Here is a 24,133-nt window from a genome sequence, read left to right as displayed (position 1 = left end):
GCATGAGGCAGGGAGAGCACACCTCCCCTCTTTTATGTGTATACATGGAAAGCTATTGTAGGGAGAGCAGCAGAAAATCTCTGTTTCTGGGAGCTACATGGAATGCCAAAGCATGAGGCAGGGAGAGCACATCTCCACTCTCTATTAATTGCATAGAAGGAAATCCAAGGCAGGTAGAGCAGCAGCACATCTGTTTCTGGGAGCTCCCTGCCCTTCCATTTGCATACATGGAATGCCAAAGCATGAGGCAGGGAGAGCACACCTCCACTCTCTTTCATGTGTATACACGAAAAGCCAAGGCAGGGAGAGCAGCAGCAAAGCTCTGTTCTGGAAGCTCTCTGCCCTTCCTTGTGTGTACATGGAATGCCAAAGCATGAGGCAGGGAGAGCACACCTCCACCCCACTTTCATGTGGATACATAAAAAGCAAGGCAGGAAGAGCAGCAGCAAAGCTCTGTTCTGGAAGCTCTCTGCCCTTCCTTGTGTGTAGGTGGAATGCCAAAGCCCGAGGCAGGGAGAGCACACCTCCACTCTCTTTTATGTGCATACAAGGAAAGACAATGCAGGGAGAGCAGCAGCAAAGCTCTGTTATGGGAGCTACATGGAATGCCAAAGCATGAGGCAGGGGGAACACACCTCCCCTCTTGTATGTGTACACATGGAAATCTAAGGCAGGGAGACAGCAGCAAAGCTCTATTCTGAGCTCAATGTCCTTCCATGTGCGTACGTGGAATGCCAAAGCACGAAGCAGGGAGAATACACCTCCACTCTCTATTATTTACATATAAGGAAATCTAAGGCAGGTAGAGCAGCAGCAAAGCTCTGTACTGGGAGACCCCAGCACTTCCATGTGTGTATGTAGAATGCCAAAGCATGAGGCAGGGAGATGACACCTCCACTCTCTTTTTTGTGCATACATAGAAAGACAATGCAGGGAGAGCAGCAGAAAAGATCAATTCTGTGAGCTCTCTGCCCTTCCATGTGCTTACGTGGAATGCCAAAGCATGAGGCAGGGAGAGCACATCTCCACTCTCTTTTATGTGCATACATGGAAAGCCAAGGTAGGGAGCGCCGCAGCAAAGCTCTGTTCTGGAAGCTCTCTGCCCTTCCTTGTGTGTACGTGGAAGGCCAAAGCCTGAGGCAGGGGAAGCACATCTCCACTCTCTATTATTTGCCTATAAGGAAAACCAATGCAGGGAGAGCAGCAGCAAAGACACTCAGGATATAGAATAGAGACAGACATCATCAGACATCAGTGACAATACATATGACACTGGTAAAATCAGACACAGCATAGATAGAAAGGAGGAGCTTGGGTTGAGGCGGGTTTCATGTAATCAGGCTTGGATGTCCATCCTAATTATTTGGTGCTTCTGAGACTTTCAGTCCACCTCCAACTTCAGTTTAAAGTTTTCTTTAAGGTTACACAAACAGCACCACTTTGTTATTTTGCCAAATACCTAATTTTTCTATTTTTGATACTTCTAGTCTCTTCAAATGTTGCTTTGTGTTTTGGATCTCCGTCCTTGGGACAGTGAAAGTGTCCTCTGGGGAATCAATAAAAGTGTTTCTTAAAGTGTTCTGTCATTTTTTTTCTTGTGCCAAGAAATCCTCCGACCTTCTCTCACCTGACATTGTCTATGCAGAAAACGAATGGTGCTGTAATATGTGGAACCCTTGCATGGGGATAAAAAACATTTCCTCTCATACTCTGTTATGAAATAACACACTTTGCTGTGACAGAGCGACCGTGAGTGCCGAATCTTTCCAAACAGAGAATGTCAGCAGTTGAGGTAACAATCTCACGAGCTTTTGAGAGCATCATTTCTCCAACAGTTGGTGTTTGCCCAGTTGTCATGAAATTGTAAATGCTTCAATTACATTTTTTTTTTTACCCACAGCACTCCAAGCTGAAAAGTTGTGAGAGGATTTATTTTTTGTACTGCTGTTTTCAAGGTCAAGGATGAACTGTCGGCCTAAGCTTTTAGGCTTGCAATGACAAGGGATCCATAAAATGCTGCAGGAATATTGGGAACATATGACACAAACAATGGTTCCAGGACAACTCAGCAGCCTGCATCTGCTGTGATATGATAGAACACAGTAGGACTGGGTGGTGAGATGCAGTCTGGTATCAAAAGGCTGTCTTTATAATGGACTAAACTAAAGCCTAGCCATACATACTCAAAGACATGCTCGTCCATGTGAATGCTTCGATTGGTATCGCCTGCAGAGTGCATTTCTGGGACACTTTCTGAGCTCCAACAGAAGCCGTGAACGAATGTTTTAACTTGGGATGTCCTGGTTCAGAAGTTGTTGAAATTTGAAGACAACCGCTGAAGGGCAAAAGACTGCAGTTCCTCAAGTGTGCACTTGAAGCCGGCTGAAAAACACAAAGGAATTCTCATTAAGCCTGGTTTATATTTCTGCGTTGACCCTACGCAGCAGTGGTCGACACCGACATGAGCTCTTCATAATCGTGCTTCAGGAAGGCTTTTGTGTATGCAGGAAGTTCAACCTTTATGGAGAGCAAAAGCAGGCAGAACACAATCCACTATACCTTATGTTGACTCTTGCAAGATCATCATATTTTAAAGCTTTGGGGTCTCTGAGAGCAAAAACATGGATGCATACCAACTTCTTATCGCTGAACTATGGCTCATAATCATCGGCCCCAAGTCCCTCACAAATCCTCACATCTGTAACCTTGGAATAATTTTTGACAGCAACCTTTCTTTTCAACACCACATCACCCAGCTCACTAAAACGGCCTTCTTCCACCTCAGAAGCATAGCTCGCCTTCGTCCTCTCTTTCTCTGCTGCCAAAACACTCATCCATGCATTCATCACATCCCGTTTAGATTACTGCAACAGCATCCTTTACGGCACATCTTCCAAAGTCCTCCATGTCTCCACCTCACAGAACCAAGCACTGAACCTGGGGGGACAAAGCCTTCACCATAGCTGCCCCCCACCCTCTGGAACTCACTCCCCTCCCATATCCAAAACTGCTCTGACCCTTCAGCATTCAAATCTCTTTAAAAACTCAACTTTTTAAGTTAGTTTTTAACTTGTGATTGTATTGTTGTTTTGTTTTGTTAGTGTTCCTTGCTTGTCTTGATTTTAACAATTGTACAGTGTCTTTGAGTTTTTGAAAAGCGCTATATAAACAACATTTGTTATTATTATTGAAGTTGGTAGTGAGATCATGTTGGAATTTTACTGTTGCATTTTTGCCTTTATTTGATAAGACAGCTGAAGAGAGACAGGAAACGGGGGGAGCAGAGAGTGGGGGAAGACACGCAGGAAATGGCCACAGCTGGGAGTCAAACCAGCGACCTCTGTGATGAGGACCATAGCCTCGTCACGTGGGGCGCTTAGGCCGCTAGGCCACCAGCGCCCCATCATGTTGGAATTTTAGTATCACTTTTGTTTCAATGTGTAACAACTTAAAAATGAGCAAAATGGCCAAGTGGCAGTTCTAAGCCTGGTTATACTTCTGCGTCGCCAAGTGTACCTTTTTGCTTGTGTTCCTAACTCAAGAACTTCCACATCTCTATTCTCAAAATCACGCCAATTTGAATCTAAATGACACAAAGCTCAATGATTGAAAATACTGATTCCAAAGAAGAGGTAAGAGTAGTTACACAACTGCTGGAGATGCTGGCTGCAAATTGCCTCTACTGTCTTCCCCCTGCAAATTTGACGAGGACGTATCGATGTTTAATTAGTCCCTTTGAGTTCATATAGCTGGAGTCCTACTGTGCAATTTGTCTCTGCAACCCCATGGGGAGTTAAAGCGGGATAAGGGGAAGCAGCGGAGTGTAGAAGGAGGGAAAATAGTGAATGGCAGGGAAATGGGAAAATGTCAATCAGCCTGTAGGTGCGGTAATGAAAATTGAGCATTCTTCGTTGCTATCAGGGTTACTTGTACAAAAAAAAAAAAGGGGGGGGAATTCACGCTCGCATATTGGAATGTATGACCACTCAGCCATGCCAAACACACACGATGCAGCAGGAGAAACTCATTATGCTTCCTCAAAGGCCTCTTGGCGATTAATCAGGAACAGACACTTCCATGAATTTATCAGGCGGCATCAATGAACGAGAGTACGAGGGAGACGTACTGTAAAGAGTGAATCAAACGCAAAGGGAAGAGGTATTAAGTGAACATGAAATAGGAATCTGAGAGGCGCCATCCCATCCGGAGAGATTAATTAACCCACAAACAGAGAGAGACGGACGATAGATTAGAGCTGAACTTTAGAAATGCCAAGAAAAATGCAAATCAGGATTGTGTGCATGAGCCGGACTAGAACAGGGAATCAACACAGTCTCAATAATTTGTTATCATAATTTAAACATTCATTGATAAAAGGTCAGCTAATGTGTTCATCTAAAGGCAAGAAACCGGACATGCATGCTCCCAATATGCTAATCGACTACCTAAAAGCTACACCATGAAATATTCATGCAGCAGCAGACTTTACATTCCTGGAGGTCGCGGTTGTCGGACAACATTTATGAGGGGATTTATTTTCCTGACGCTTTAATTCAATTAGTCTAATCTGTCTGCAAACCATCGTTATAATTTATTTAATGGCTGCAATTCCAGATACGTTTGTTACATGATTTATTCATCGACCAAAACAAGTTGTGTTTGAAGTGAATGAAAATGTTGTTTTTGAGGTGTTTGAGGAAACTGGACCGCATTTCGCCAAACAGCTTCTTTTAATTCCAAGTCTGATATTTCACTCATGATGTATAGCCCTGGGATGTTTTTCAGAGTTGGTGGTGCAGAAATATTCAATCAAGTATGAAGAAGGTGGAGTATCTATGAAGCCAAAAACTTTCTGATGACCAGATACAGAGAGACTGAAGGTGATGCTTTGTCACGTCTGGATATTACCTTTAACCCTTTCCTTTGTTTCTCCTGTTTGCTTTTCATGTTTTCAAGGTAAACCAAAAATAAAAGCACCAGCAATATGTTCAGTGTTTAGAGTTTGGACACCAACAGCCAAATACTTTCCCTGTCATGGAGCTCAATTGACAGTCCTTTTACTCAAGGGTCCAGTAGACACACTGTCATCTTCCAGGGAGTTGCAACATAACCATGCTCTGATCATAACCTCCTGACACTGCCTTCCATGGTGGCTGCATATCATGTCTTAAAACTACATGCAAGCTCCTCAGACACTATGCTAATGCTAACTGTATGTGGGAGAAGAAGGTACCTTTTCTTAAGAGAAATGGGCCTGCCATTTTTGGATCAAAGATGAGAACTCAGTGGGTCCCAATTAGTTTCCATACTGGTCCCACAAAGAGCCTCTAATGGAGCCATTTGGTGTCCCAACTAAACTCCAAGAAACGAAACCGAGGAGGTAATTTGCTGGTTCCCTTTTGATTGATTGATTAATAAGGTAAGTAGCCATGTCACAAATCATCATTGCAGAAACCTTGTATCTCCAAAACCACTACTTTATAGGAAGTAAAAAACAACAACTATGTTTTGCACATTACTAAACACTGCATGAGATTCAGCCAGATAAAAAAAAACTAAAAAAGTTGCATTTATTCAATTTTAGAAAACCTCCTGACAGACATAAAGGGAGATTAGTGGCATTGGTTCATGCAAAAAAATAATAATTAGATGAAATATGGAGATACAAGGTTTCTAACCGACAGGGACGAAATTATACATTGCATACTGAGATAAAAACAAAGAAGTAAATACTACTACTACTACTGCTACTACTAATAACTATAACAACAACAACAAAAACAATAATAATGACAATATAATAATACTAAAAATGACAATAACAAGCCAGGTTACAAAGTGCTTTACACAGGCATCAAAATTAAACAAGCTGGTCATAATTAGAGATGTTCATTGTTGCAGTGGAACCCCCTCACTTTGAGTCAGGGTCCTGCTCACCATGTCTAGTTCCAATCTGCTACCACATCCTGCTCACTATACACTGTCCCCTACTTTAGTGTCATTATTTAGTGCGTTCCAAAAAGAAGAAAAGTCAGCATCAGGTTTTCTCTCAGTTAATTGTTTGAGCGTTTGATGAAGAGAGACAGGACATGATTGGTAAAAGCAAAGAGCCTGATCTCTGAGTTGAGGACTACAGACTCTGCATATGGGGTGAGCTTTAATCCCTTTCTGGATTGCCGATTTGTGATCTTGAAAAATAACTGAAACTGCAATCTCTTGCATGAATGTTCTTAGAGGTTTTGACAAATCCATCTACCTGAAGGCCACCTTACACTTAGCGGTAACACGTAGCAGCTAAATAATACAGGGATAAGAGTTCATGGTCATTGCACGTACTGTATTCTTGTGGAAACGCTGAACTCTGTGCATGCTTTCCTAAAGTGAATCTTCCTTTTCTATCCATTTCAAACATATTCTTTTCTCCCTAAGCTTAACCACAGGAGGCCAAAGATCCAGAAACACATGTATGATGAGATCTGGAGAGTCTCCTATTTGCCTGTTAGGTGTGAAGAGTTGTTTTTCAGCTTCACTTCTGATCAAACATGGACAAGCTGCTGCATGAAATTGCTTTGACATTTGATTTTCTCTGTCTGTCTCTCTCTGCACACACTATCAGATGAACAAACACACACTGTTATTGCATGAGTTTTACCTAGAACCTCCAGTTTCTGGGAGCAGAATGAGGCTTCAGTCTTTCTTGTTTTTCTATTGTATTTTACAAACTGGGACAATTTTGCCCTTTGAAAAGGCATGGAGTGGAGAACGAGGAGCAGATAATGGAAGAAGTGCTAATGCTATTGATTTTCTTGTTGTTTATCATGGTAATACTGAAGAATTGGCACTGCTAGGCCTGAAAACAGCCTGTTGATGGCTCAAAATGGCACCTGGTGTGTCCGGCACAATTTGTCCTTCAGATTGCTTTCCTTGAATTTTCGTCTTTGTTGTGTCTCCATAACTGACAGTTTCTCAGAAATCATCCTTTTTGTTTTTGCTATAACTGGATGTAGCTCTTACTGAACGGCTTTACCTTCCCAAATTGTTATCAGATCAGGGGATGCATTGGTCCATCATGGTGAATACTGGTAACTAATCTTTGGATGTTATCAAGACCAAGAGATCGTCTGGTACCACCCAGCCAGCCCACCAATTCAGGGGCCAAGCCGGAGGAAAATATACCCTCAGTTTCCATGCAGGTCTTGCTTGCGTGAGCCAAACAGTGACCACCAGTGTTAAAAAATTAAGCTGATGCCAAAGTGCAAAAGACAGCAGTCCCTCAGGTGTCCACTTGAGGCTGGCTGCAAAAAAAATGGATTCCCCATTGTCACTCATGCAAAAATGACCTCAGGTCCACCTCTTCATCTGTTCCCTGGTTGACTGAAAGTCAGGTTGAGTGAATATTTCCAACATGGCGACCACCATTCAACTCCTCTTTAGGTGGCGTCAGTGAAACTATGTCCATTTTTTATACGGCCCACAGAGGTACATGAGGGGTCCTTGATTGGCTTCCTACAGGGCCAATATTGATACAATGGAGCCAGATTGGGACCTATTGAGACCCGACATTGCTACGTAAACAGAGATCCCATTTCTAGCCCACATGGGACTAAATTATAGATAAACATAGACTGTATACTAAAGGCACGTAGTATCCGTTCTTTGAAGCCAATCGTCGGCGGGTGCCATATTGGAAATGCTAAACTCAACCTAACTTCATCCAAGCTAGTGTGAGGTAAAGAGGCAGGCCTTTAGCCTTTTCGCCAACAGCTACAGGATGCCCGCCCATCAATTAAGTCAGCCATGTCCTTATTTGGGCAAAACAAGTACGTTTAATATCTTCAAAAAAAACGAGTCATAGAAAAAAACACAATTTTCCCTCTGAGAGTGCCAAAAACAGACTGAGCCTCATATACTGGTGTGGATTTTATGGTAAATATGGAATTGGGCTGATTGTGTCAGCTCAGGGTTTTACCCTTTTTCATGGATATCCAATCCAGCTGTTTGTTTTAGTTTTATACCTACACTTGGTAATGGTTACTTGTATCCTCAAATATGGGGTTCCCAACACATTTGAAGTCCATCCATCCATCCATCCATCCATATGAATATGTATTCAAATTAATGTGTGAACTTGTGTTTGTTATAATGTGTATTGCTTGTGTGTACAGGATGTGTGTAGGACTGCTGTTGTGAACCAAATTGCCCCTTGGGGACAATAAAGATTTTCTAATCTAATCTAATCTAATCTAATCTAATCTAATCTAATCTAATTCACCCATCCATCCATTTACTTTTGCTTATCCGAGGTCGGGTTGTGGAGGCAACAGTCCAAGCAGATTGACCCAGACATCCCTCTCCCCAGCAACACTTTCCAGCTCCTCCTGGGATATCCCGAGAGGATCCCAGACCAGGTGGGATATACTGTATAATCCGTCCAACAAATTCTTGACCTCCCCTGGGGCCTTCTCCCAGTTGGACGTGCCCGGAGCACCTCTAAAGGGATGCGTCCGGGAGGCATCCTTGTCCAATGCCTGAACCACCTCAGCTGACTCTTTTCGATGCGAAGGAGCAGCGGCTCTACTTCGAGCTCCCTCTGGATGTCTGAGCTCCTGACCCTATCTCTAAGGCTGAGCCCAGACACCCTTTATAGGAACTAATTTCAGCCACTTGTATGCTTCTTGGAAAGTAGACCGACTGGTAAATTGAAAGCCTGTCAATCTCACATTCCATTTTACCCCCACTCGCGAACAAGACCCCGAGATACTTGAACTCTCTCACTTGGGGCAAAGATGTTTAAAGTCAAGCTATATACTTGTAGTAATAAATAAAAGTTGTGTAGTACGCTTTACCTGGAACCTGGGTCTAATCTCAGAATTTTGGCTCCACCCAAACACAAAAAGATGAGACAAATATCAGTGACAACAAAAGTAAAATTTGTACCAAAGGCTTCATATAATGATCATTTTGTTTCTGCTGTGGGAAAGGGTTTTTCTGAAAGTCCAAAGGGTGAACGTTTCATTCCAGGCATGTCATATTGAGTCTGTAACACTTCATCGGGCATTGACTGAGTCTGTCTTTCAACCGTCTTGGTCTGATTCTCTCTGCATCCTCTTCCCTGACTCTCCCTGTCTTGGTCAATAAAACTACAGCTGATACCGACTTTTATTCTCGCTTTGATTAAAAGTTATGACACTCCAGCGGTGAGGGGAGCGAGAGAAATAGAGGAGGCCCTCCAAAACAACTCCTCTGTGTGTCTGGGTGTGCACCAAACCCCTTTCTATTCTAAGCTAACTCTATTTTATGTGTGTGTGTAGTTATGTTAGAGTGCGTTTGTGTCCATATTCCCTTTCGAGCTGCTGTCAGAAATTCCATTAAATCAGTGTGGATGTGTCAACAGCAACACCATAAGCACAACAACAATTGGTGCTCTGGTGCTGAAATACAGGCAATCAGAGAGAAATTTTACCCTCTCAAAAAGGGGTTTAGAAATGGGTTTTCTCCTTGATTTATGCTCTGCTCAGCCAATGTTCCTCTTAACTACAGGGCCCTGAAGGAAGCAGGAGCCAGAAATCGCTCTCAAGAGTATAATGGAGCCACTAGTCCACCAAAGTTTGTTCTGCTTGTTATATTATTCTCATAACATCTTAGGTGACTCTCCTGAACTACGATGAACTGACCCAAATGCAGTTTATTGAGGTCAGCAAACACAAACTTCATTCATATTTACAATAATGATAGTTATTACATGGATAATGGTTCAGGTTACCTAGACATCTTCAAAATTTGCTTATGTTTACATTATTAAATATTTGATTTCTTGTACCTGTATTTTGTAAATTGGTTGGAATGTTTTAAATTCTTGTAATATTATGTTTTATCCATGCTGCTATATATATATTCTTAATCTTAACTGTTCACTCCTTGTTTTTATTTGTTTTATTGTTTTAATTGTTTTTTAGTAGGTTCTCTTTCAGTCTTTTATTGTAAGTTGTTTCTCTTAAATTCTGTATGTCTTGCTAGTTCAATGTGTCTCCCTTTGTTCATTGTAAATAAATATGTAATATATATATATGTATAAATATATATATATATTCAGTATATACTCACATTGATATGCATATATACCTATCTGCCTATCAATCTATCTATCTGGCATCACTGGCATGTCAATGTTTATAAGGCAATTCTTAACTTGCTTCCCTCGTATTTTTGCGATTTTATTCATTTAAAAAATACTGGATGCTACAGTCTCCGCTCTGTGATCAAGTCACAAAACTAGTTTCTGCTTTCAGTCCCAAGAGTGCGTCTTGAAATGTGTAAATAGAGTTTTAGATATGCTGCTCCTGCAGTCTGGAACCTGGTGCAGGAGAGCCTGGGTTTGAGTGAGCTTGTCTCTTTAAATGTGTTTAAAAGCAGACTGAAGGCTCTTGAGGAAGATGCTTCAGCTTGTAGATGCTTTGATAGATGACTTTTGTTCTGAAACCCATGTTATGTTGTGATTTTTAATCTCAATGTGGCTTTCTCCTGGTTAAATAAAGTTAAAAAAAATATATATATATTAGGGGTGCAACAATACGTGTATCTGTATCGAACCGTTCGATACAGTGGTCACGGTTCGGTACACCCTATGAACCGAACGATGCGCATTTTTATATTTATTTGATCAACTTCTGACGAGGCGCTCTGTGCTGAAAGTTCAGCGGATCTGCGCTCCACTCCTCCGGGCTGCATTGTCGAGCGCAGGTCCACTGAACTGCGCGCTCCTCCCACATTCATTCAGTCTAAGCTGGTCACGCTTGTTTTAACTGTGCTTCATATGGAAATATATATTTCACCACACGACGGTCTGCTGGGTTCATATGTTCACGTATGTGTGTGTGAGCGCGCGCCCGCCCGCACGAGAGGGAAGCACGAGTGATCCGCTTTGGTTGCAGAGCAGAGTTGTTCCGTGGTCCTCTAGTGATGCTAGTCTGGATGATATGTTTTTAAAGTGCGTTTATGCATTACTTGTGGTCTTATACTGCATGCTCTGTAGACTTCAGCCTGATACCGGACAGTGTTTTCCTGCCGTTACATCGGGGGCGCACCCGTCGGGTGCCGCCCCCCCTTGGAAGTCAAAGTAGAAGTGATTTAAGGTTCCCTCTCTCATAGATCAGGTCTGTACCTTGTTCTTTTATGTAATAGACTGAATATCCTGATGTTATTTATCTTATTTACATGATGGGATGTCATTTCTGTCTCTACATGGTCACGCGTTCACAATTCTCCTCTGCTCTCTACGGCAGATGCGCCGCAGACAGACAGACAGACAGACAGACACACACACACACACACACACACACACACAAACACACACACGCAACCCCCCCATGCACAGCAGAACATGTGTCAGGAATATCTGCCCCTGATACATTTAATTTAATTTAAAAACTGCTTTTGAGCTGAAACAAATGTTGGAAATTTCAATAAACTACAAGTAAAAAAAAAAGTCATGGAAATTTCTCTTTTTCTGTATCGAAAATGTATCGAACCGTGACAAAAACGTATATCGAACCGAACCGAACAGTGGATTTTGAGTATCGTTGCACCCCTAATATATATATATATATATATTGTTTATTTATTACGATGTAACTTCCATTTGGATAAGTGCTGTATAAATATACTTTACTATTATCAACATTATTATTAATATTATTATTTTATATAAAGATAATTTTATTAACATTTGCTATAAACTATTGGTGACCAGTGATGTATTGAGAGCAGGGGCGAAAGAGTGATCACTACTTACCAGCTGCCTTTGACAATGACTGTGTGATGTGAAAAGTTTAGCCTTTAGTAATACTGATACAAATTTAGAACATCATTCATCACCTGATATGCATTTGACTAAGCATTACGGAGCACTTTGATTTACATCTTTAAGCTAACTTTTATGGTTTTCAATGCCACAGATTTTAAATTCCGTCTGGTCTGTGAACTTATAGCAGAACTTTTCTGTTGTACAACTAAAAACAGATGACATGATTGATGACACATCAATCAATCAATCAATCAATCAATCAATCAATCAATCAATCAATCAATCAATCAATCAATCAATCAATCAATCAAACAATCAATCAATCAATCAATCAATCTTCATTTGTCCTTAAAGACAGGACTCAGTCTGATCTCATCTTCATCCACCATGAGCAGAGCACTTTGCAGCATTTAGCAAGTTACAGTGGCAAGGACAAACTTCCTTTAACAGGCAGAAACCTCCAGCAGGACCAGACTCATGTTAGACACACATCTGCTGAGACCGAGTTGGGGTTGGAGAGGGAGAGAGAGAGAGAGAGAGAGAGAGAGAGAGAGAGAGAGAGAGAGAGAGAGAGAGATGATAGTCCCTCTCCCTTTTTACTTGTTAAGGTAGGACATATTTTCTAGTTTGAGACCCTTAATGACTTTCTGTAACTCCCACTATGACTCGACCCCACTTTCACCAAAGTGGAGCTCTAATTAGAACATCTTCAAACATTTGTGTGGGTGAACCGGGAGCCTTTGAATCTTTAACTTTTCATTTAAAGGGGAGTCACTTTAGGAAATGTTTTAACTGCAGTAATTTATCAAATCCACTGCACCCCAACTAAGTATAACCAAAGCAATCAGTGCGTCTCCCGCTCTGTACCGTGGAAGTAATAAGAGCAGTGGGGCCTGTGGGGACTTTATTGTGACTAACACTGTGGAAAATGAAAGCGACTGTTGAAGGGTTTGATTTCACACCACTGAGAACATGTGCAAAAAAAAAAAGGAGAGAGAGAGTGAATGGGAAAGAGAACGTGTGAAGATGTGAAGATTGAAGGTAAAATATGCTCAAGTGGGACGTGTGTTTGATGACGCCAGGGAACAGCAGTGTGGGATTACAACAGTGTGAATTTGGAAACTAGATTTAAGGAGCATTTCTGTCGACATGTCGGATCCGTCCGGTGGTTGGAAATTGGAATTAAATGGAAAAGGGTTTCAACGATATTTCAATCAACATAGAAAACGGATGAGTTTCTAGAAAGTGGCACTTTAAGCTATATGTAGTTTTCGTAGACCGCCTGTTGGAAAATACTTCATGACCCGGCCTCAATGTTAATTTCAGAGTGCCATATTGGAAATGCCGAATCCAATCTGTAAAAATCCTCATCCATTCCGCAGTTTCCTCTCCTATTTACGTTCGCCATGTTCCTCTCCTCCATTTATTTGCCAGTTTCAACTTCTCCATCCATTCGCTAGTTTTCTGTCCTTCCTTCATTTACTAGTTTCCTCTCCTTCCATTCTCCAGTTTTCTCTTCTTCCCTCCATTTGCCAGTTTCCTTTCTTCCCCCATTCCCTAGTTTCCTCTCCTCACTCCATTTGCCTCCATTGGCAAGTTTCCTCTCCTCACTCCATTTGCCTCCATTCACTAGTATCCTCTCCTTCCTCCATTGACTTCCATTTGCTAGTTCCCTTTTCTTCTTCCATTTGCCTCCATTCTTCAGTTTCCTCTCCTTCCTCCATTCGCCAGTTTCCTTTCTTCCCCCATTCCCTAGTTTCCTCTCCTCACTCCATTTGCCTCCATTGGCAAGTTTCCTCTCCTCACTCCATTTGCCTCCATTCACTAGTATCCTCTCCTTCCTCCATTGACTTCCATTTGCTAGTTCCCTTTTCTTCTTCCATTTGCCTCCATTCTTCAGTTTCCTCTCCTTCCTCCATTCGCTAGTTTCCTCTCCTTCCTCCATTCACTTCCATTCTCCAATTTCCTCTCCTTCCTCCATTCACCGCTTTCCTCTCCTCCTTCCATCCACTTTTTTTCCTTTCCTAACTCCATTTGCTAGTTCCCTCTCCTCCATCCACTCTCCAGTTTCCCGTTCTCCCTCAATTCACCAGTGTCCTCTTCTTTTCTCCGTTCGCCAGTTTCCTCTCCTTCTTCCCTTCGCTAGTATCCTTTCCTCCATCCACTCTCCAGTTTCCCGTCCTCCCACCATTTGTCAGTTTCCTTTCTTACCCCCATCACCAGTGTCCTCTACTCCGTCCATTCCCTAGTTCCCTCTTCTTCCATCCACTCGCTAGTTTCATTTCCTTCCCCCATTTGCTACTTTCCTCTTCTCCTTCTTCCATTCACCACTTTCCTCTCCCACTTCAGTTTGCCATTTTCCTCTCCACCCTTCATTCACAACTCTCTTCTCCTTCCCATAGTTGCCATTGTTCTTTCCTCCCTTCATTCGACACTCTACTTTCCTTCATTTGTGTACTGCTTTTCTCTCCTCCCTTCACTCTCCACTGTCTCCTCCTTCCTTCCATTCATGCCTTATTCTCCTCCTTTAATTCCCCAAACTTGTAACTGAGCATCACCAGCCTTTTGCTCCTTCATTCAAAGACTCTCTGTTCTCCAACACATCATACTCGTATTGAATGATGTGAAATTGTTTGTTTTGAACCCGTCCGATCGTAACAAGCTAGCCCTGCTGCATGCTAACGAACCCGACACCTCAGAGCTGAGACGTGTTCCTTCTATTTGGATCTCATGAAGTTTTAAAAGCTTTGTTGTACATATTTAATCACTTTGTCAGGCAGACACATAATCTCTCTGTGTTTCGTAACTTTAGTCGTGTATTCTGTGACTTGACTGTTAAGTGCGTACTCACAGGCGCACAGATTCAATACTGATCCGATCACATAAACATGGGCTGTGATTAAACCTCACAGGCAGCTGTCTAATAACAGAATCAGCCTCTGAAATGAAACACCGAACACTTTTTTGCTCGAAAGCAAACCACGCTGAATTAAATTACACAGAGGGTGAGTTTGGACAACAGACTGTAAAATGGTATGAAAATCTAATCCTGTGGAACCAAATGATATTAAAGAATCATTTTCAGTCCATGCATCGCTCTTTTCCATTCGTCTTCTTTATCTCTCCATCCTTCTATCCTCCTGGGTGTCAAGATGAACCTACAGCTGTTATAGGGTAATGGTTCCTTCATGTGGAAGGGGTTTTAATGATAATGAATCCTTATGTAAGGACTTCAGGGATTTGGCAAAGTACACAAGTAGGTAACACTTAACACTTGCTAATGAACACACACACATTCAGATACACAGATAGGCCCTTATGTACACACACACGCAAGGATGGTGCTTTGAAAATTAAGCCCTCACACTTACAGCAGCTACTATATTGAGAACCCCACAGATAATTACTTCTCAGTTTTAGTTTCACTCACCGCTACAAAGCATTTTAGCTAATTGTTTTGGTTCTACATCCTGCAGTTTACGGGGCGCCGTTCGTAAAGTTGTGCACACCGAAAACAACAGCAACATTTCTCCACATTTAGCTCCAAAACATGAAAGTGAATTTTTAAAAGTCACTTTTTTTTTTAATCACATTTAGAGGAATATTTGTTATCTTCTTCACATTTAATTTTGTTGTGAAAAAATGTATTAAGTTAAAATAATTGTTAAATCCAAATGCTAAATCTAAATCTAAATGTTAAATCTAAATCTAAATGTTAAATCTAAATCTAAATGCTAAAAATAAATGTTAAATCTAAATGTTAAATGTTGCTCTGCGATCCTAAATATTTAGCTGATATATTTAGATTTAACATTTAACATTTAGGTTAATATTTAGCATTTAGATATAGATTTAGGTTTAACATTTAGATTTATATTTAAAATTTAGATTTATATATAGCATTCAGATTTAGATTTAACATTTAGATTTATATCTAACATTTAGATTTAGATGTAATATTTAGATTTAGATTTAACATTTAGATTTAATATTTAGATTTATATTTAACATTTAGATTTATATTTAACATTTAGATTTATATTTAATATTTAGATTAAGATTTAACATTTAGATTTATATTTCATATTTAGATTTAGATTTAACATTTAGATTTAGATTTAACATTTAGATTTAGATTTAACATTTAGATTTAGATTTAATATTTAGATTTAGATTCAACATTTAGATTTAGATTTAACATTTAGATTTATATTTAATATTTAGATTTAACATTTAGATTTATATTTAATATTTAGATTTAGATTTAACATTTAGATTTAGATTTAATATTTAGATTTAGATTTAATATTTAGATTTAGATTTAACATTTAGATTTAGATTTAATATTTAGATTTATATTTAACATTTAGATTTAGATTTAATATTTAGATTTATATTTAATATTTAGATTTAGATTCAACATTTAGATTTAGCATTTAGATTTAGATTTAATATTTAGATTTAGATTTAACATTTAGATTTATATTTAACATTTATGGGAGGAAGATCACAAATATATCTCTAAATGTGATAAAAAAGTGACTTTTAAAAACATTTACATTTTTATGACGTTTTGGAGCTAAATGTGGAGAAATGTTGCTGTTATTTTCGGTGTTGCACAACTTTACAAACGGCGCCTCATAGCAGTTGTTCCATGAAAGTTCACTTTGAATGACATCATGCTTTTGACATCACTCTTTTTTTTTTTTTTTTACTTTCTAGTCTTTCTGACTTCTCAAAGCGCTTTTACACAACTCGTCACATTCACCCATTCCTACCCATTCACTCACTGATGGTAGAGGCTGCTACAGTGAGGGACCATCAGTGTTAGCGAATCTCATTCGTTCACATTCACACACCTCTGAACAACAGAGGGAGCAAATCGGGGTTCAGTGTCTTGCTCAAGGACACTTCGGCATTAACTGCCGGAGCTGGGATCAAACTGCCAACCTTCTCATTGATAGACGACCGACTCTACCCACTGAGCCACAGCCGCCCCCACATTTGTTGCTTGCTACCCAAATAACAAACAACAAGAAAATAAACTCTTATTACTGCACTCTACCCACGTCGTGTCAACTTTAGTGGCTAGCTGCCTAATACAGCATAGCATTTATTAGCTAGTCCAAAAATTTCCATCATCAATAGGTAGAGACCATAACAAAGTTAGAGAGGAGAGAAATCACTGGACAAACCGTCATCAGGCAGCCAGAGATATGACATGAGAATTAATGCTAATGTTGCTAATAAAGAGGCCAACTTGTTGTGGTCATCAGTTTTGATAGTAATGTATTGTACACTATTTTCTTGCGATAGGGAAACATGTTAGCCCTGCTTGTTTTGGTAGCACTTAACTTGTTTGTCTGACTTTGGGATGTTTTGAAATGGTTGATTAAAGTGAGGATTTGAAGTATAATTATGCTATATACTTTATATTTTAACATTGTTGTAGTTTTGATCATCAGTTTTGATAGCTCTGCACTCAATAGTTTAATGTTTAGGCCAAAGAACATGTAGGGGCCATAATGTTGATTTTCTGTCTTATTCATTAATCATGATCATTTCCTTTTTTATTGCTTACTTCATTTCCTTCGTTAACCTTTTAAGTACCTGTTCAGTTGTGCCGTGAGGTATACAGTGAGGGTGAGTGGGGTTGAATATTTTTTGTGGACCGCCACCGTCATCGTCATTATCATTGTTTATTTTGATCTTTTTTGGTATTGATTTATTTTGAGTGTTTTGTTAATAAATACAAAACTTACTTTAGACTTTGATTTTTATTAATGGCAAGACAAGCATGGTCCCATTTAGTCTCTGTGGCCCCTTTCAACCTGAGCCGCTTCAGAACATGCTAACCATGCTACACAAAGTCTGACGGTGCAAGAAAGCAGTGAAATGTAGCTCTAGCGAAAGTTCAGGAAGACTATAAAAGCAATCACAGCAGTTGTTTATGTCTCCTCTCCCTTGTTCAATAGCTCACCCGCTTCCAGCTGCATGCTCCGGAGCTGTCATTGGTTAATCAGCAGCGGCTGTCATCCAATAGCTCAGTGGCACGCCCTTATCATCAACTCTCTGCTGTCTTTTTAAATGTGTCTCTCTCTCCAGCTATTTTCTTCTTGCATTGATGGTGCGCACCCCTCCACCTCCACATCTCCACCTGGTCTCTGCTAGTCTTCAATTCCTAGAATTCATCAACCACCACCACCAGTGTCTGGACTTTAAGAGGATTTCTTCTGCTGCCAAATTCAACTTTCTGCTGTCTTTTTAAATGTGTCTCTCTCTCCGGCTATTTTCCTCTTTCATTGATGGTGCGCACCCCTCCACCTCCCCATCTCCACCTGGTCTCTGCTAGTCTTCAATTCCTAGAATTCATCAACCACCACCACCAGTGTCTGGACTCTAAGAGGATTTCTTCTGCTGCCAAATTCAACTTTCTGCTGTCTTTTTAAATGTGTCTCTCTCTCCAGCTATTTTCCTTTGCATTGATGGTGCGCACCCCTCCACCTCCCCATCTCCACCTGGTATCTGCTAGTCTTCAATTCCTAGAATTCATCAACCACCACCACCAGTGTCTGGACTCTAAGAGGATTTCTTCTGCTGCCAAATTCAACTTTCTGCTGTCTTTTTAAATGTGTCTCTCTCTCCAGCTATTTTCCTTTTGCATTGATGGTGCGCACCCCTCCACCTCCCCATCTCCACCTGGTATCTGCTAGTCTTCAATTCCTAGAATTCATCAACCACCACCACCAGTGTCTGGACTCTAAGAGGATTTCTTCTGCTGCCAAATTCAACTTTCTGCTGTCTTTTTAAATGTGTCTCTCTCTCCAGCTATTTTCCTCTTGCATTGATGGTGCGCACCCCTCCACCTCCCCATCTCCACCTGGTCTCTGCAAGTCGTCAATTCATAGAATTCATCAACCACCACCACCAGTGTCTGGACTCTAGGGGGATTTCTTCTGCTGCCAAATCCTACGCTCACAAAATGATCGCCATAGAGTCCTTACGCCAAAGATTTCTGTCAAGTTTTATTATTCATTAAGTTGTAACATTTAATCTTCAAACTGTGTCTATTTGGATAGTCTATTAAAAATGTCTTATTAAACATGTTATTGGACATGTTTTGCTGCTCATATTTCGTGTGTTACAGTAAAATCAGTGAGATATTGGAAATTACAGAAATCCACTCAAGTTGGAATAATCAAAAAAGCTCATTTTGAAGTGGAATCAAAAGAAACAGACGCCCGATGTACCAAGTGATACAAACCGAAACTTCACAGTTCGACACAATCTACAGATGACGCACGGCTTGGCTTACACAACCCTCCATTCAGAACAAGGTGAGGCAAGAAGTCCTTGGCTTTTATTCAGTGATAATGTAACCAACTGTGGGCAAGTGAAAGGAAGAAAATATGTCTGCAGTGTGTATGTGTGAGCCGGCGCTTTGTACAATCTGTTCCTAGTCCAAAGAAAAGCTTTTTACTGCCAGACAAACCGCAAGGATAAAAGCAATTTGACATAAAGACTTTGAGAAGACTGCCATGTGTATGTGTATGTGTGTGTGTGTGTGTGTGTGTGTGTGTGTGTGTGTGGATCGAGATAATGTGAGTGTGTCAGATACATAGTGCTAAGAAGGCTTATCTATCTGAACCTAACGCTGCAAGGTTAAAGGTTGTTTTCATGTCTAATCTGTGTGTGTCTGCAGGCCAACAATCATTGATTTAATGTGGTCGGACGTAATGACTGCATGTATTCATATGGATCTACAAACACACACACACACACACACACACACACACACACACACAATGACTTTAGTTAGCGCCGTAAGAACATCATCCTCAGTTGCTGTGATTATGTCAGGCTGTAAGACGATCAGTTATATCCTCTTCAGTCCTTTCATTCACCCCCGAGGTATTAAGATGGATTAAAACTGTGTGTATGTGCATTAACTTGTTTTTTTAATTCATGCGCATGTGTTGCTAACAGGAATACTAATGCTTATTCTTTTATTCTCTTTTTCTTTTCTATCCTAAGTTTCATTGTCTTCCTTTTTTCTCTCCTTGCATATGTCACCTTGGCTGTTGGGTTGCTTTTCCACACGTTCTCCATCCCTCTGCTTTGTTTTGTCTTTGTTTAGTCTGGATCTTTTCCTCTTTAGTGACCGGTCACTTTGATTTTGTCTCAACATGATGCTCACTTTTTCTCATTTTCAACTTTTCCGATCCTTGCCGTGACTCTTTATTCGGTGAAGTTTGTGAATGAATTTTTCAGACAGTGTGGGTGTTGTTCAGACTTTACTTTTACACGATTGATTCATTTTTCACAGTGTCTTAGTTTGATGCTTGAATATGAATGTGAGGAGGAAAGAGAGCCACTGGAGGAAGAGGGAAAGAAGAACTAAAATGACAGGAAACGAGAGGATAATCGAAGGAGAGAAACCCAGAGACAGACAAATCGAGAGAGAAGAAAAAGCTGACATGACTCGTCTTTTTTGCAAGTAAGGCTGTCAAGGTGCTCTTTGCCCTTGAGTGGGCAGCGACACACTCCTCCATCGCTCTTGCTTTCTCTCGGCTCTCGATCCATCCATCTCTCCCAGTATATTTTAAGTGGAGGAGAAGAACTGAAAGGCAGACACTCAAGGGGGAGTGACACATCCTGCTCTCTGCCTCTTGCTCTAGATATTTATATCCCCCATCCCCCACTTCCCTCTTTTATCCCCAACCTCCATCGCTTTCATTCTCTGCCCTCCACCTCCCGATACTTACATCCAGAAGATGCTGTGAGAGCAGAGTAAGAGACGTCTGCGGGGTAACTCGGAAATTGGGTAACATTTTCAGCCCTTCTGAAGTAAGTCCAAAATATAGTCATTAAAGGTCAGAGCTGTGAGCCATGTAATGACAGGTTTGTCTGTTAACCATGTTCATCACAGTCTGACGGCTCACTGATGGATGGAAGCAGAACGTGAAACTTCTGTCTGCTCTCTGTCGTGTTATATCATTTTCGGACCACTTCATCAAGTGTTTTAGTTTCATTAAAGACGTCATGGGATTTTACTTTGTTTCTTTTAACAATCCCAGAAGCTTAAACATCATGAAGATTGTCAAATATGGGTTTAAGCTTCCATCCATCCATTATCTTAACCACTTATCCCGTTCGTGGTCACTGGGGCTGGAGCCAATCCCATCTGCCTTCAGGTGGAAGGCAGGGAACACCATGGACAGGTCGCCAACCTATCACAGGGCAAACATGGAAAGGGACAACCAATCACGCACACACTCACACCTACAGGCAATTTAGAGTGACCAATTAACCTGGTGAGCATGTTTTTGGACTGTGGAAGAAAGCCGGAGTTCACAGAGAGCAAACTTTCATTGTGCAAACTCCACAACGAAAGGCACCCGCCCAACCGGGGACTCGAACCAAGAACCTTCTCGCTGTTAGGCAACAGCGCTACCCACTGCACTACCATGCACTGTTAACAAGTTATTTGCATAATAACATGTAATAACTGGTAATCCTAGAACCATTTGGTCTAATACCACCTCACTATTCGCCCCATGTAAAGCTGCCACAATCTCCCCTTCTGTTGCTTAGGTATGGTTGTTCCTATAGCCCCTCTAGAACACGACACTCCCAACATGCAGGCCTGCTTGTTGTACCTAAAGTCTCTAAAAGTAGTATGGGAGGTAGAGGCTTCAGTCATCAGGCACCTCTCCTTTGGAATCATCTACCAATCAGGGTCTGGGAGGCAGACACAATTAGCTCCATATTGAGTCTTTTCCACAGTTTTCCTCCACAGATTGAAATACAAAAGCTTTTCCTTGTGGTCCAAACACACACCACCTTTAATCTTAACTTCCCTCTTAAGTTATAACCCCCCCTCTCTATCACAAGGTCAAATAGTTTCAATATTTTGGATTTGAGGAACAATGAATTCGTGTGATCACGGAAATCAACATTGTGAATTATTCTGATGTCTCTTTTCTGTAGTACTGACAGTGGTTGTATTGAGCTTTTATAAGTGTTTCCCCAAACTTCAGTACAGTAACTGAGATATGGTGAAGTAAGTTATCAGTAGAGAAGTAGACTTTCCTTTTTTGTAAAGCTTATAGTTAGAGCTGGATCAGGCTTGGACCAGCTTTTGGATATACTGCTATAGGCTAAGACTGCCGGGGGAACTGGCGCACTGGGATCCCCTCTCTCTCTGTCTGCCTATCATGTACTTCAACTCTCCCTGTCCCATTAAAGTTACTAACCATAGACCTTTCTGGAGTCCCTGAGCTCCCTTGTCTCATAGGTTCCTGCTGCTGTGGACGTGCCAGACTCCAGCTGCTACTACTACTACTATTATCTCACCACTATCATCTCTCTCTCTTCATCTCCCTCTATCCCTCTCTCCAGCACGGTCTCAGCAGATGTGTGTCTAACATGAGTCTGGTCCTGCTGGAGGTTTCTGCCTGTTAAAGGAAGTTTGTCCTTGCCACTGTAACTTGCTAAATGCTGCAAAGTGCTCTGCTCATGGTGGATTAAGATGAGATCAGACTGAGTCCTGTCTGTAAGATGGGACTGGATCTGATCCTGTTGGGTCTTTGTTAATAATAGAACAGAGTACAGTCTAGACCTGCTCTGTTAGGAAAGAGTCTTCAGATAAGGTTTGTTGCCATCTGCCTTGACTGGTAGTGTTCCCAGTGACCTCTAACCAGCTAAATTTAATCACGTCCTTGAGACGAGGCGGACATTTGTGCCAAATTCAAGTAAATCCCCTCAAAGTCTTCAGCAGATATCTCATTCACAAAAATGGCACGGCCGTTTGGATGAAAAATCCCTCAAAATAACTCCAACCATAAAAATTGATCTTTTTTTCCACCGTTATATATTTAGTATAATAAGTTTTAGATCCTAGCGCTGCGATCACATTCATCACTTTCGGCTTCAAGTGCAGAAGGACAGACGATTTTTCACAAGGACTTCCTGTACTGGGGAAGAGTGTGATGGATTTACGATGGCCGTGACACACACACAGAAGCCGTGTATATCCAAACACACTGGTGTGGAGGTCAGGTCTCTACTGATGGATGCTGACATTAAAAGGTGAGGGGAATTGTCATGTCTGCACATTCAACCTCTATTAAACCATAACTCCAAAACCCATCGCTTATCCGTCTCCCTTCTTTTGACTCTGTCTCTATCCTCCACAGAAATCCAACCCTTCAACCTCCTCCTTATTGCCTGTTATGTGTTTTCAGCCCATGTAGTACTCCAATCATTAAAGAGGTCTTATATCACTCTTCATACGGTGTCTGTATTTCAGTGGCTTCTTCACCTTCTTTCTTTTTCCCTGTAATTCATTCTGCTTGCCCTTTCGCACCATCGCTCCACCCATTTATTTTCCTGCCTGAATGCTTCATTTGATCTGCCACCTTTCTTCATCTCTCTCATATCACTTGTTATCCCTCACTGGGCACATCTTTTCTTCATGGCTTTACCTTAATTCTCTCCATCAATCCTTCTATATTTGCTCTTTAGCCATCTTACGGGCACGGCTCAAGGAATGGCGTTACATAGAAGTTCATGGTCCTCAGAGGATACATACTGGTGAGCTTTGCAGCATTCTTTGGCCATTAGTAGGGTAACTATTTTTTATTATTCTCTTTAGACGTTTTTCAACCGCAGGGACTTTACCCCTGAACTACGTGCGTTTTGACCGGAGGAACCAGGGTCTAAATTTGGTTCAGGGGTAGTTAATAGTGATGTGTCATGATCAAAAGCTGCGTCTCTGAGAGACGCTCTGCTTAGCTCTCACAGTGTTCAGCCCCAGCTCTGCTCACAGCAGCACTTTGTTTTGATTGGTCAGCATGGTGGCCATTCGACCAATCACATGTGAGGATATAGGATACAGGTGATGGCGGGGAGGCTGTGTATCGTGGCTTCATCCGTTCCTTCTGAGAGGGTTAGGGTTAGGGTTCTTCTCAAAGACAGGGCAAATTCTCACTGAGAGGAGAAATTGGATCATCATCTGATTTTTCTCAATGCCAACCTGAGGACATTTATAATGTTTGCTCCAGTTTGGTTCGGGTTCTGTTTTCCTTAGTTTGGTTTTGGTTCTATTTGCTCAAGTTTGGTTCTGGTTTGTTTGCTCGAGTTTGGTTCTGATTACTTGATTAGGTTCTGGTTCTGGTTCTGTTTGCTTGAGTTTGGTTCTGGTTCTGTTTGCTTGAGTTTGGTTCGGTTCTGATTCGGTTCTGGTTCGGTTCTGGTTCGGTTCTGGTTCGGTTCTGATTCGGTTCAGGTTCGGTTCTGGTTCGGTTCCAGTTCAGTTCTGGTTCAGTT

At 41.2% G+C, this 24,133-nt stretch overlaps 1 protein-coding gene across 1 annotated transcript in view; it reads right to left on the bottom strand.

Annotated features, from left to right (window-relative positions):
* The window catches only part of htr2cl1 (5-hydroxytryptamine (serotonin) receptor 2C, G protein-coupled-like 1), a 110,305-nt gene that overhangs the window by 56,878 nt on the left and 29,294 nt on the right, over positions 1-24,133 (bottom strand). The window lies entirely within an intron of this gene.

The sequence above is a fragment of the Notolabrus celidotus genome, chromosome 23 (genome assembly GCF_009762535.1).
Source record: "Notolabrus celidotus isolate fNotCel1 chromosome 23, fNotCel1.pri, whole genome shotgun sequence".
Classification (NCBI taxonomy): Eukaryota; Metazoa; Chordata; class Actinopteri; order Labriformes; family Labridae; genus Notolabrus; species Notolabrus celidotus.
Note: the sequence above shows the minus strand (reverse complement) of the source record. Positions and strands in the feature narration are given on the sequence as shown.